Genomic DNA, 9,855 nt, shown 5'->3' with positions numbered 1-9,855 from the left:
AACACACAGGCATCGCGTTAACGTTAGCCCCCACTGTACTAAAACTATCCTAAACCAGTTTAAATCCATTCTTACTGTCTACCTTCCAGGTTGTGTATAATACTCCTGCTATCTGAGAGGGACTTAGCTTCAGCGGCTCTGGGTAGCTTGTGGAGAGAGGATGTTACGTCACTTGCGCGACTTTTGGGTGTGTAGTCTTTCTAATTATGTATTTTTACAGTGTTATAGTTAAACAGTTTTACGACAAACTGCGACTTTCTTGACTTGCAAAATTATCATTTAAATTGACAAAACATCATATGTGTAATTCATGGCACAATACAAACGGGATCAAACAATTATTTGTCTCTCGCCGTTGACTACCGTACATATTTTTTCCGAAATAAGGTCCCATGGTGGTCCACCGGAAGGGGAGGGACTTAGGCTCTCTATTGCCAGCAGACTGTTCACACTTGAGCAGAGCCATATAGAGAGAGAGTTGCGTCATCTCCGTTCTCTCCAATGGACCATTTTTTTACAGCAATGGCGGATCGCGGAGCCTCTCAATAGTTCCCGGAAGTTAGCGGCTAACACTAGCAGCACAGTAGAGTTGCAGCGGAATGGACCGTTTGTGATGCACTTTGAAAGGGTAAGATGTTTAAAGAATCAGATTGTATATTATCAGCACATCTGTATCAAATTAACATGTGCATTAAAGCATGTTAGTGGATTATCCCCCTCTAAATTAGTAGATTTAGGGAACGTTAACAGATAACAGATTAGGCTAGGATACTGAATAAAGTTAGCAACACATAACGTTAACCACGAATAGCCTATTAATTATAAATTCCGTTCTCTTAATGCCATTTCATCCAACGTTGTGGAATTAGAGAAAAATACTTCTAACCGTGATTTTTTGCGGGGTGGGGGGAGTTAAATATTAGTTAAATATAACATTGGGGCATGTGTTTGTAGAGTGGTGGGTGGAGGTGGTGAAATGAGGATATCCATTTTGGAGTAAGAGCTAATAATAAAGTTAACGTTACACAATAATAAGGAAGAGAGCTATGTTTGTGATACATCGCTATTGATATGGATTTAGAGTGCATATTTGAGACTTCAAAACAGTAAACAAAAACGTAACTTATGGGTTGAGTGTTTTTAGGCTTTGTGATTCTGTTGACTATTACCTGTCTATATTATGTTGCAGCTCAGCTGATTTTGGATTGATGGCAAAGGGAGAGAGAAGTTGGAGGACCTAAGTGAGATTGAAAACACAAGGTAAGTTTAAAATAGGCCAGCAATTTTGAAAAATGAATCATACTAGGCTAAATGGGGAATCATACTAAATACTAAAAGTATTATACTACAGTATTATATAAGTAATCATACTAAACATGTATTCTATTACTGTATTATATAAGTAATCTTATCTTGTTAGTGTATATTAGTAACCTGCTGTAGGAGCACTGGACATGTATACACTCATTACATATATAAAAGACAACCAAGAACATGAGACAACTTTATTTAAATTAATATCACATCAGTAACTGATGCCACTTGTCATACTTTGTTAAACATCAGCAGCAAAAGCTGTTGATGATCACAACTAATGAAGTTCCATAACTTAAGTTGAGGAACAAAGACCACACCTCATCTCCCAAGGCAATTTCCCATCCAAGCCTATATAGGTGTGTCTAACCCTTTCTCCTCTGTCTTTTTCTCCCTCTCTCCCTCTCTCTTTCAGCCCAAGAACCACAGGGGGATTCAATGGAGCCTGAAGACTCCCTGCAATGAGACAGCACCCTCACCCTGCACCCTGAGTCTCAACTCCCTGGGTTTTACAAGCCTTTCCCTGTTCCTTATTTTTAATAAACCAAACATTAAGCTTCCCAATGGTATGGTCTTTGTTTGTGAAAAAGTGCAAATGAAGTGTTTGAATATTATTACCTCGCATATTTTTTTGTTGTTGTGATCTTTAGTGATAGTAAGATTGCTCCTGCTGACTTGAGCCAACCATTTTTTTCTCCTCTCCGTGTCAGTGGGGAAACCGTACACTTATTTGTGGTTTCCATAACATTTGGAAATAAGTGTTTATTATCAAGGATGGTAACCAGTCAGTAACTGTGTCCACTTGGACACGAGACACTTTTTTAATAGTTTTATATTGTTTATATATATAGCAAACCATGGTGGAGACTATATGCAAGGACAACACGGAGGAAAGGGCACAGACAACCTGCTTGACATGCTATTCATGTTTCTGAGTTTATTAGAGATTTATTTAATGAATTCATTGCGGTAAATAAATGCATAGTAAAAAGACAAAAGATACATAAAATATATGTATTTATATGTGTATAAATATATATGTGTTTTAATGTGTCCTGTCCTGTCTGGATGGGATGTGTTTTAATGTACCCTTTTTAATAAGCAGATTTCTGCTTAAGTCATTAAGATTACTTAGGCCCTCAGTTACCATGGGATTACTGAAACCACCATGAATTAAAGAAATGGTAGAAAATTAATCTAATCTGAATTTTGAAACATTCCTTCCCTTCCCCTCCCTTTAAATATATCAATAAACATTAGGATGCGATTGCTCTTGACTACCATACAAGTTTTACTTTTTAAAAAAACATTGATGTAACTACATACACATGTCGGTGTGCTATATAAATATTGTATATAAATATTGTAAATCAATGCATTTATTGACTACTAATTACCAAAAATCGCAGTTCTGTCTCTCTGTATTTACGTTTTCAAATTGCCCGCCAAGTACTTCCTGGAACTATCTGAAGCTACGTGAATCACGTGACAATCAAGCATTTTGGACTTCCGTTGACGCAACTCTCTCTCTATATGGCTCTGCCTGAGAGGAATCCCGGGATGGGTCACATGACCTGGAGGACCCAGCCGTTGTCTATAAATATGCCTGCGTAGAATGGAGCTCTGTGGCCCTGATTCAATGTCATTACAGGGTACAGGACGCACAAACTTGATCAATATTCATTGTGTTTATTACTATTTGTATGTTTTTGGGAGATTTATGTTATTTGTAACATGGCTTTATGGAAATAAATAGTATTTTGAAGTAAAATTCCCAGTAAACAGTCAGAAAACTACGGAGCCCCTCTGGTGACATCTCATGTTAATAAAATAATGCGTGGCCACGACTTAGTAACGCGTGGGAACGGGATGCTAATGCGTGGCCACGACTTAATAACGCATGGGAACGGGATGCTAATGCGTGGCCACGACTTAATAACGCGTGGGAATGAGATAATTATGTCGTGGCCACGACTTATTAAGGCGTGGGAACGAGATAATTATGTCGTGGCCACGACTTAGTAATGCGTGGGAACGGGATGCTAATGCGTGGCCACGACTTAATAACGCGTGGGAATGAGATAATTATGTCGTGGCCACGACTTATTAAGGCGTGGGAACGAGATAATTATGTCGTGGCCACGACTTAGTAACGCATGGGAACGAGATCCTTATGTTTGGTACTGGGAAGTAGCCGCTGCGCTACAAGTCTGCATATAGCACCGTGCGCCCTTTCAGCACCATGGAGGTCTGGAGAGCGAGACACAGAAACTGGGGGCAAGAGCGGGGCACTGTATAATCCAATAATAATACTAGTAAACTATATTTCTGATAGAAAATACATGCAAGGACCATTTTACTAATCGAAAGTCCTGTCTGGAATAACCCTCCTATTCCTGCTGCAATAGCTCTAACAAGCTCATCTTCCTCATTATCCTTTTTTCTCCAAGCAGGATTTTTATTCTAGCGCAAGTAAACAGGTTTACATAATGTCACCAAATTGTACAGTAATGTGGAAATAAGAATAACGCATATCGGATCATAAATTAGACCTAATCATGTGTGATCAATCAATAAGCTATTATGGCTCACAAGATATAGCGGTGCTATGTGCGTAATGATATAGTGGCTGCTGTGGCGCTGTTAGTAAGCAGAGAACGAGTCTGATTTTTCTGGCCCATGATGATGATTGTTGTTTATGTCCAAACCAGGTTAAACGGGTGTGCATGCAATAAACATGGACATAAACACCAATCATCATAACTGTACGAGAGGCTATAGGAAATATAAGATGAGTGTGTGAGTAAAAGCGCATTCCAGGAATTCCATGCAGTAAATTCACGATGATTGAACATGTTTATGCCATGTTTATGAAATACCTTATAGTTCGTTACTGTTTATCATTTAATTGTAGTTCTTTTTGCCGTTTTGCTACACAAGCACTTTGGGCGATGTGCCTGTAATATTTAATATAAGAGTGTAATGATTGCACCTCCGTTTCCTCTGTATATATTGTTTTTTAGAAATAAATACACAGACACTGATTTGGTTGTGTTGTTTTTATTCCAAATATGAAGTTTTGAAGTATGGCGTTTTCAGGCTACATTAGTTATTAGATTTGCTGTGGATGCAGGCTTCAGCTGTAATGCTGATGGTCTGTTGGCATCTGGACTCACAGCTATAGCTGTGAGTGATCTCATCTCTCCATGGTCACCAAATGGTGTCTTTTCTATATTCCTTTTGTTTCAATTATGAATATGCATCATGGACTGATGAGCAGTCATAAACATCCCTATGCTATTTTTCTGTCTAACTTAATGTAATGTGCACCAATTGGCTGAATTAAAGGGTAACTTCGGTATTTTTCAACCTGGACCCTATTTTCCCAACTTTTTGTGTCTAAGTAACTAATGGGGACAACAATTTTTGAAATTGGTCCAGTATTGAGCGAGATCGCGTCAGCCGGCAGCGGGGGGGGGGGGGGGGGGGGGGGGTTGGGGGGGGCAAATGTGAACCGTCAATGTACGTCCACTAAAAGTGCTTGTTTTTGCCACTGACAGGCTCAGATTGTTATTATAAGTGTCTGACAACATTATGGAAAGGACCCTACAGAGAAATTAAATGTCTTTCTTTTCATCGCTGACGTCATCAACCACATAATAGACGCAACTGCAGGGCGGCCCCCTCCCAAACAGTCGTTTCCCGCGGCAGGTAAGAGTACTTCTGTGAACAAAGAAAACGTAACTATATGTAACCTAGGTTAATATAACCTTAAACAAATAAAAGGTTAAACAAATAATAAATGTAATTAAAGCAAATTAACTAACATCAGTTATTAAGTTAATCAACGTTAAGTCATAATAGCAGTTTACACTGTTGATTTTGCTATTTTACTTTGTGTACTGTTCCTTTAACAAGTGCAGCGGTAATAGCCAATCAGTGTAGACTGACTATAGCACCGCTTGCTGGAGAGAGAGAACGATAGATCGTAAGAGCCGAGCAACAGAGAAGTCGCAAACAAGTGAGGAGAGAAGGAAAATAAGAGAAAAGAAGCAAGTTTGAGGAACGTAAACCTTTATTTTTTTCCATTTTTGGAGGATTTTGTGTTCACCTTCTGTCTACCTTGCTGGATTCTGGTTTTTGTTTGAGTTTTGAACAAGGATTTGGTAAGTTAAAGCTATTTTTCAATGTGTCAATTAGCATGCTATTTCCTTGTTTTTCAAGCTGAATGTGCAGCCGAAATTGCCAGTAGCTAAGCTAAGACAGTGTGAATAAGTTTTATGTTGTGTATTTTGTGGTTTTCTTTGTGTAAAGCGAACTGAGAAGCTATATGCAACAGGCATGGTCAAGTTTAGCCTCGTTAGTAAAGTGAGGTGAACGGCGCCGCCATTTTAGGGTGCGGTTCAGGTTAAATTAGCCTAACAATTAACCTGTATTTAGTTGCTCATTTTCCTCAAGTACTTCATTTTGTTACGAAATATGTAAGACTAAAATATTTGTATGTATATTGCACTGTTGTACATGCAACAGGCCAGGTTTAGTTGTGAGGATCGGATCGCTTGGTGTTTGCACACCCAAAGCTGGGCAAAGAAGATGGCGAGCCACCCATAGGCGAAATTACGTTGGATAGGCGTCTGCTTCTGCAAGACCAACCTACACTCCAAGGATAAGGACACTGATTCATGCACCTGGATCGTGGTAGGACTAAACCTTCAGTATTTTGCTGCAACACGCAGTGGAACTCATTTGGACATGTAAAAGACTTAACAAAAGGACTGATTACACACCGAGTTGTGACATTTGAGTTTATTGATCATATACTGTATATTTATCTGTGAAATTTTGAGTTTTGATTCTGTATTCAATTGTATTTTATTTTCCATTTATTTTGTGCCGAATTGATAATGCAAATGGGTTGTGTTACTGTAAATTCTAAACTTGTGTACTGGTTAAGTAAACTAACAAGAAGGTAGAACTAAACTCTTAAATAGGCCTAACTAAGATAAACGAGAACTTAGAACTGAGTCAGCTCAAAGAGAAACAAGAAACTAAATAACAATTTAAAGGAACCTAAGTTGAAAATTATCTCTTGAACTCAAATAGGTTTAAATCAAACCAAAGTGAGATAGAATAGGGAGAAATATTTATTTATTTTTTGACTTGGGTTTTATTTTGGATGGTTACAAGGGATTTAAATGCACAATCTCTCTGTGGGAGTGGAATGTGTGATTTGGTACCAATTTATGTGTATGTCTACTACTAATTGTTCTATATAAATAAGCCAGCAGTTCAAACTTACCTCTTGGTCTGTGGTCTGTTATCCCTGAGTTCTAGTCATAAACTGCTCCTCCGAACCTAGACTCTGGTCCTGGCTATCTGTAAATACCTACAGTGCTACATATACAATTCTGAACATCCTTTAACCAAAACAACAATAAAGGTAAATGAAATAGCAACACTGTTTGTCTGTCATTACTGTGTTAAACCGAAAATATGTAATTTGGAAATCTCAACAAAATATAATGCTAAACACAAACAGACCTGGGATAGTTATGTGCGTTCGCATTACACAGTGAAATTACCGGTCAACTCAATACCTGATAGAATTAACAAACATGTAGAGATGTAACAATGGGCTTAAGTTATGTATAAAGAAATAATGTTCACAGTGACAACTGATGCGGTCATACCCACTTTGTCACACACCCCCCCCCTTAAGCACGTTACTCATCAGAGGAACGGGACAAGAAATCGGCGATGACATTCTTGTATCCTGGTTTGTATTTAACCTGGAAACGATAAGGCTGGAGAGAAAGGTACCATCGGGTTATTCTCGCATTGGTGTCCTTCATTCTGTGTATCCATTGCAGAGCCCGATAATCAGTCTCTAGAAGAAACTCCTTGCCAATCAGATAGTACTTTAAGGAGTCAAGAGCCCACTTCACTGCCAAGGCCTCCTTCTCAACAGTTGAATACCTTACTTCTCTCAGGAAGAGCTTGCGGCTGATGTACTGCACTGGCATCTGGTTATTGCCTTCTCCCTGCAGCAGCACAGCCCCAAGACCCCTCCCGGAAGCATCTGTCTGCACAGTGAAAGGGAGATCAAAATCTGGGCATTGCAACACAGGCTCATTGCACAAACAGTTTTTCAGATCATTAAAAGCAGCCTCACACACTGGTGTCCATTTAACCTTAGCGGGGATGGATTTTCGGGTCAAATCACAGAGAACTGCGGAACGGGAAGAGAAATCACGGATGAATCGGTGATACCAGCCGACCAACCCTAGGAACGATCGTACCTGTCTCTTAGTAGATGGCAATGGACGGGCTTCAATGGCCTCGACTTTCCCCACCTGAGGGTGAATGGCTCCACCACCGATGACGTAACCCAGATACTGGACCTCAGGCTGTGGCACTTCCTTGCGTTGATGACCAGCCTGGCATTCTGGATACGCCGAAGAACATCGGACAGGTGCTCCACATGGTCCTCCCACGTCTTGCTGTAGACTACAATGTCATCGATGTAGGCCGTGGTGTAGTCATCTGCTCCTCTCAACACCTCATCCACCAACCTCTGGAAGGTCGCTGGGGCTCCATGCAGTCCAAAAGGCATCACCTGGAACCGGAACAGTCCACTTGGCACTCTGAAAGTTGTTAAGTCCTTGGATGCCTCAGTCAAGGGTACCTGCCAATACCCCTTACAGAGGTCAAGGGTCATCAGGTAGGTAGCATTCCCCAAGCGGTCAATCAGTTCATCAACCCTTGGCATCGGGTAAGGGTCAAAGGCTGACACAGCATTCAGACGAGAAAAGTTGACACAGAACCTCAGTTTTGGATCGTCCTTCTTAGGGACCAGCACCACAGAGCTACACCACTCACTGCGAGAGGGTTCGATGATTCCCATCACCAACATGTCTTCCACCTCTTGCTTGAGCGCTGGAATGAGCTTTGCTGGAACTCTGCTGGACGTTTCCCTGATGGGTTGCTGTGTTGAAGAGAGGAGACGGATCTCATGCTGAATGACGTCTGTTCTACCAGGCTGTAAACTGAACAGTTCAAGAGGCATGTGTGCCTCTAACTCCTTGCGACGGCCAGATGCTAGATGACTCAGGTCTGGCAGTATTTGGATCCCAGCTGATGAAGGAAAATACTGCTCCTGCAGCTCTTCCTCATCGACTATGGTCCGTGCCCACAACTGTGTCGATACCTCCGGCTGGTCCACCCATTCCTTCAGCAGGTTCAAGTGAAACACCTGGTGCTTCTTGCGCCGGTCAGGTAGATACAGTTCATAAGTTACGGGACCCACCTTCTTTGTGACCTCGTATGGCCCCTGCCACTTAGCCAAGAGGCCTGAATCTGAAGTTGGCAGCAGTAGGAGAACCTTCTGGCCCTGATGGAAAGACCTCCTCCGGGAAGCCTTATCATAGTTCTCCTTCTGACGCTGCTGGGCACTGGCTAGATGACGGTTGGCAAGCTCTTGATACTGGTCGAGCTTGTCTCTCATCTTCAACACATATGAGAGGACACTGCAATGCTGCTGTTGCTTCAGTTCCTCCCAGGCCTCCTTCAGAACGTCCAGTGGACCCCGCACTGGATGGCCATACAGGAGTTGGAAAGGGGAGAAGCCTGTGGAAGCTTGGGGTACCTCTCTATAGGCGAAGAGCAGGAAAGGGAGCCACTGATCCCAGTCAGACCCCGTGTCTGACACAAACTTTCTCATCATGGATTTCAGAGTCTTGTTAAATCTTTCTACAAGGCCGTCAGTCTGTGGATGGTATGGGCTTGTCCTCACCCCACGAATCCCCAGCATCTTACACACCTCCTTGAGCAGCTTAGAGGTGAAGTTAGTCCCCTGGTCCGTGATGATCTCTTTTGGGATCCCGACTCTAGAGAACAGCTGGACCAGGCAGTTGACTATCTGACAGGCCTTGATCTTCTTTAGTGGGAATGCCTCCGGGTATCTTGAAGCATAGTCACACACTACCAGTATGTACCTGTGGCCAGAACTACTCTTCTCTAGTGGGCCAACAATATCCATGGCAATGTGAGAGAAAGGGATGTCAATAATGGGCATGCTGACTAGTGGGGCCCTATCTCCCTTTCTGCCTGGCGCTGTTAACTGGCACTGGCGACATGCTTTACAATATTGGACAGTGTCTGCGTACTGCTGTGGCCAATAAAAGCGAGAAATCATCTTTGAGAAGGTTTTAAGCTGACCTAAATGGCCTGCCCAAGGAACAGAATGGCTCAGCTGAAGAACAATAGGCCTTAAACTTTGGGGAACAACTAGCTGGTCACCCAGTTTGCTGCGCCGAATCAACTGTTCTCCCTTCAACACGAAGACCTCACTGCCTCTCTCTGTCACTTGGGTTGACTCAGGGACACTCTTGGCAAACAGGGGCTTTAGAGAAGGGTCCTCCCTCTGCAACTGAGTGATGTTACTAGGAATAAGCTGCATCTCAGAACTACCAAGTTCAGGTACAGGCTCTACTAGCTCAGTTCCCCTCAGTCTGTCTTGCCTTCGCTGTCTCCTGCTTTTCT

At 42.0% G+C, this 9,855-nt stretch overlaps 1 long non-coding RNA gene across 1 annotated transcript; it reads left to right on the top strand.

Moving 5' to 3' along the window:
- Positions 1–583: 583 nt before the first annotated feature.
- On the top strand, positions 584–1,878 carry LOC144542950 (uncharacterized). The gene is made up of 3 exons (XR_013507520.1): positions 584–628; positions 1,190–1,260; positions 1,730–1,878. It is a non-coding gene; the product is annotated as an uncharacterized LOC144542950 (long non-coding RNA).
- The last annotated feature ends 7,977 nt before the right edge of the window (positions 1,879–9,855 follow it).

Source organism: Centroberyx gerrardi, chromosome 19 (genome assembly GCF_048128805.1).
Source record: "Centroberyx gerrardi isolate f3 chromosome 19, fCenGer3.hap1.cur.20231027, whole genome shotgun sequence".
In the NCBI taxonomy this organism is placed as follows: domain Eukaryota; kingdom Metazoa; phylum Chordata; class Actinopteri; order Beryciformes; family Berycidae; genus Centroberyx; species Centroberyx gerrardi.
Note: the sequence above shows the minus strand (reverse complement) of the source record. Positions and strands in the feature narration are given on the sequence as shown.